The 5,317-nt window shown below is 36.8% G+C and overlaps 1 long non-coding RNA gene across 1 annotated transcript; it reads right to left on the reverse strand.

The window, feature by feature from the left end:
- Positions 1–2,652: 2,652 nt before the first annotated feature.
- LOC127522035 (uncharacterized) lies at positions 2,653–4,679 on the reverse strand. The gene is made up of 5 exons (XR_007932511.1): positions 4,414–4,679; positions 4,181–4,323; positions 3,458–4,106; positions 3,103–3,307; positions 2,653–2,848 (listed from the first exon to the last, which is right to left on the reverse strand). It is a non-coding gene; the product is annotated as an uncharacterized LOC127522035 (long non-coding RNA).
- Between the last annotated feature and the right edge of the window lie 638 nt (positions 4,680–5,317).

The raw sequence follows: 5,317 nt of genomic DNA on the forward strand, positions 1-5,317 counted from the left end.
GGAGCGCACGTTCTGAATGAATGTGGATGATCACTGATCATATTCCATTCAGAGAGTGTATTAAGCCATCTCTTCAGCTTCTCATACTAAAACTCAGAGAGTGGAACTGTGCCTTGTAATGCGAGCTAGCATTTCACTGGGGCGCTCACAGTTTGTAACTTACCTCCACTCATTTTGAGCGAGAAGTTCTACTGTTAAGTGTTCTCAGGAAGCACTTTGGCTGATGGCTGCTGCCTTGGCTGATTGTTTTGCTATGCATTCATTAACATGACAACGATAGCAAGACTGTCAGCTCTCTTATGTCAGTTTTCACGTCCCCCGCTCGTTGAGGGCATCAGGAACAGTAATGGCAGCCCCTGCCAGTGACCTTCTTTTGCAATAGTACTTGGATGGCGACTGTATGCCCTCCCTGTTTTAAGTACACCATTATAACAGCATGACGCCTTCATATTCATAGTTGTCAGGCATATGCACTGTCGATGTGAATTTCAAGTGACACAAGAAGGCTGATCACCTCTCGCCCTTCTGCACGATCATCTTGAGTTGGGCACTCTGGTCAGTTCTGTGGTTTGAACTGACATTGTGGGTGGTGTCAAATAGGTCATGTGGCTGTTACAACAGTTGTTGACGCCCCTGCTAAGTGGTGTTCAACCAGTTTTAGCCTTTCACAGTCTGTTTCACAGTTACACTGCTGCCTTTCTGCGCGAATGGTCACCCTCGTGGGTAATTTTATGTGCATTGCTGTTCACACATTCTGGTGTAAAAAGCACAGACAAGGCATCCGTCATCATTTGTGGTTTCTCCTACACCTTTGTGATAAACCTATGCCATGTGGGCTATAAGGCACTTTGCATGTTGCTATGGCCTATTTGGTGTTTATAACCTGGACGTTCCTTGCAATGCATGTTTTGTCCGTGAGGGAATCAGGCTAACTGAATCAATGTTAAGCATTCATCTTCAGCAGTTGCAGCCACCGAGTTGGCAGTGCTCGACTATAATGACTCATATAATGACTGACTGTCGTATAATGACTGACTGTGGGTATACACTCTGCTTCGTGTTTCATCCGCACAGTGTTTAACACACTTGTATTATGTTCATGACAGCAACGGCATTGCCGCTGCAGTGGACATCAGTGCTAGACGTTGGCACGACCTCCGTCATTTTCTGCACAACACGGTCAGGCTTGCCACCATTGCAGCGTTATGCGGAGTGTCTGCTTACTGACACTAGGGCTGGGCAATTTGGCAAAAAAAATAAAATCTCAATTTTTTCAGAACGATAGACCGATTCACGATTTCGATTATTTATTTATTTATTTTTTACTGTTTAACTAGTCAACTTAAAAACTACAATATGATTCAAGTAACATTTTCTTTATTAACAATCTGGTTAAAAAAAGTTCCATTACAAGTGCACCACACATGAAGTGATCAACATGGTGTAAATGTAAAACAATTTGTTAAATATCTTTGCAGAAAATATGCCTGAAATAAATAACACCAGTAATAGGCTATTATTAACAGCAAATGTTTTGTAAAAACAGAAAACAACAGCAGCTTTCAGCCTGTCACAATCATGTAAACATGAAATATCAAACATACAGTCCCTAGTGAAAAAATAGTATACTTAAGTACAGTTTATTCACATGTACTTTAGTATAACTAAATGTATTTGTTGCACACTATATATTGGTAAGTCTGCTAAACTGGAACTTGGAAATTGGAACTAATTTTGTACTTAATGCACTTTAGTTGTCTGAAAGTAGTGCTGGGGTCCAACTAAAGTTGTGTTAAATATACTTTGTTGTGCTAAAGTGGAACTATTTCAAGTATGCTTAAGTACAACTTAAGTATCTACTCTAATTTTTGCAATATACAGAACAGAACATTCAGTGTGCACTTCAAATGTATTTTGATAACATTACAATTGCAACTAAATTACACTTTAAGAGTGTTGGACATACATTTATATTATACTTATAATAAACTGAGGCCATACTATTATTTTACTAATAGTGACATTAAAACACATTTCAAGCATAATAAAATTGTATTGTAATAACACTTTGAGTGAAATGTAGTATGCTGAAGACATACTCCAAATTGCTTGCAATGACATTGGAAGTACCTTCAACTCAGGCTTCTATTGTATTTTAGGTAACACTAAAATGTGCTAAAAGTGCAATTTAATTTAACTTAAAGTGTCATTGAAATACACGTTATGCAGGCTAGGATTTCTGTTTAATAGTACCTTGAGAGCACTGAAAAAAATATTAGTATTTCTTCATAATCTACTTACAGTGATTTATACACCAGGACTGAATATTTGCTTTACACTGACATTTCATTTCATACAAACCACTTTGTATACGAACAACTCCCAAATCTTGTGCTTGTCTGGATTTGAACCTGGGTCCCTCCTGTACAAAGGTACTGTCTTTACCAACTGCACCACCATGCAATTGCAGAGCAAACAGATGTAAAAATGTTAGTGTTCCTAGAGTGTATATAGCTTTCATAATTTAATTCATGTGCTTAAATGAAATGGTCCAAGTATTAACTTGAAAAAAGAAAATCTTGGAATTACTGTTTTTGTATGACTTTGTGTGCTCAAGCAGTTGGAAGAAAACAAAAAAAACAAACAAAAAAAAACAATGTGCACAGCCATTTATTATGCAAGTAATGTAGTGTGCAAGTACATTTTATTGTACATGTAATCACAAAAGTCACAAAATACATTCCACTAATTAAACCTTTCTTTTATTTGCAAATTGCTCATTGTTGCACTTGTAGACAATTTCGCACATCCGCTGGAGTGGTGTTAGGAAATTCTGCCATAACGGCATCTATAAGCAAAAACAAAATGCATTAGTTCATACCACACAAACATTGGTTTGCACCAAAAGAAAGTCACATCGAAAACATGATTAACACACCCTGAGGATAACATTTAAATATACTTAAATCTTAGCTATTTCCAAGAATAGTGGAACAGCTTTAATGAAAGTCAACAGAATATGCCTCACTGCACAGATGTTACAAGCAACTATGTTGGTACTGCAGCAATCAAATAAAAAAAAAAAAAAAATCACATTTTTACCTGTTAAGGCATGCACCTTTTCCTTTTCAAGTTGCTTTTTTGGTGGGTCACCTGGCCGAAACTTTCCTGTGAGAGTGGATTCTTGTAGAGTTTCCTTTGAGAATACTAAAACGGCAAGCTCCTGAGCAAAGATGCTCATTCTTGCTCTGTTGAGCCTATGGTAGGCTTTTTTTGGGACCAAAACTTTACTCTGAGCCAGGGAAATCTAAAAAAGAGGGACAAGAAACTATCAGCAAACAATGACATTTAATAAAATTAACATTAGGGAAAGGCTTAGCTCTGCAATGTTCAGCAAAAAGCAAAAAAAAAAAAAAAAAAAAAAAGATGATATTTAAGATCTCAGTTTGGAACACACCATTTCAATCTCACTGTCCAGCAATGATGAGGTTCCAGGGGTGGAAAAAATTGATGTTGTTCTGGGGAAAGTTTCAGAGCCACCAAGAATAACTTCTGTAACTTCCTTCAAAGACCTTACAAATGCTGGCAATTCTAGTTTAATTTTATGTGAAAAAGTTAATTAATGACAAACACGAAAACTATATCAGAAGGCAAGCAACTTCTTATGGATAGCCTATCTACCATTAAGAGCTGCAATGACTGATTTATCAAGTTGCACCATTACAGTGTCCAGTACTGGACTTACTCTGTGGCTATTGCCCTCCCCCTCATACTGAAGTAACTGGAATTTAAAAGACAATGATACAGATTTGAGTAATTTTAACAAACCGATAAGACATATGGACAAGGATATTTGCACCAACTATAATGTTTGCATAACAGTAAAATACACTGAGGCAAATGTGAAAATTTTAGTTTAAAGAACTTTTTAAAATCAAGCAACTTGCACTGTCATCTTGTGGACTTTCCTGCTCAGCCAGGTCCATGTCAGTTTCATCCAGAGGCTGTGTGCTTTTGATGGCCTTTTTTTCAATCAGGGTAGCCTTAAGGTCCTCCGCAGCCTGGGCTTTTGCTGCCTGAGAAAGCCTTGGATTCTTGGTCTTGGTCTGGATAAAAAACAAACAAACAAATCAGTAGTACACAAAGTATGATATTTTATACTTTCAGAAATAATACTTACTGGCCTGCACAGCTCCATAGTTAAGTTTTTGGCATCTAGAGATGCACTTCTCTTCATTTGTTGCCCTCTTTTTGCAGTGCTCCATATGTCTTTTCCTTGCAGAAAAGCTTTTTTTTCCCCCTCCACCATATCTTTGTATACATCTGAAGAAAAAAAAAAAAAAAGTAAATCACATATTTGAACAGACCAACTGCCAACAGAAACAACTACCTAAAGAAAAAACATGCACAAACCTCCAATCAGCAGTAGCTTAGCTGCAAGTGTCTTTGGTCTTTTTGTACTGGGACAATTGATTTCAACCCAGCCATACTTACTGTCAAGATCAGGCCGACTGGTTACCTGGGCCAACTGTCCTATTTTCTTTTCTTTGATAACAGAAATGTTGTAGACGTTCACACTTCTGTCTGTCACATAAAACAGCCCAAATTTGAATTTCTCTATCAGGAATCGTAATGTAAGTTCAACACACATATGATTCAACCACAACACTTGCTAAGTGACTTATTTGATCTAAATTAATTAGATATGACACCAGCATGCAGCTGGTGATGAAAGCTTCCTATTGGCTAGGACAAATTAATCGGGCAGCAAGATCGTTAGTCAATTTTGTCTATTATTTATTTTGTAATAATGAATTCATATGAAAAGGGAAACCTTGCAGACTCATGGCATCATGGCATGCAAACAAAGCCTCAAAAACTATATCAATTTTACAGGCACAGAATTGCCTGTTCCCAAAACAACAAAGTACAGGCGACTACAAAATGAACAGTTGAAAACAGAACATTAGAATATTTGTGAAGTGTTTCATTTAGAGTAGCTATTTTTCTAATTAGGATTTATTTATTTATTTATTTATTTTGACTTACAGCCACAAAATTGCAAAGATTACAAAGGATTTATTAAATTGGATGGTACTGTTCCCAGAACTTCTGCATACAGAAGGAACATCTTTAAAAGAGTAAGGACAGAAAAAAAGATTATTTTTTAATTTTTTTTTTTTACATTGATGGTCATTAAACTCATGAAAAAAAATTCACAGACCCATTCTACAGAAAGACATGTGGTCAATAGCCAAGGAGAGAAAAGGAATCTGCAAGGAGAAAAATGTTTTAGAAATGGAGAGGTGGACAAGTG

The sequence above is a fragment of the Ctenopharyngodon idella genome, chromosome 11 (genome assembly GCF_019924925.1).
Source record: "Ctenopharyngodon idella isolate HZGC_01 chromosome 11, HZGC01, whole genome shotgun sequence".
NCBI classification, from domain to species: domain Eukaryota; kingdom Metazoa; phylum Chordata; class Actinopteri; order Cypriniformes; family Xenocyprididae; genus Ctenopharyngodon; species Ctenopharyngodon idella.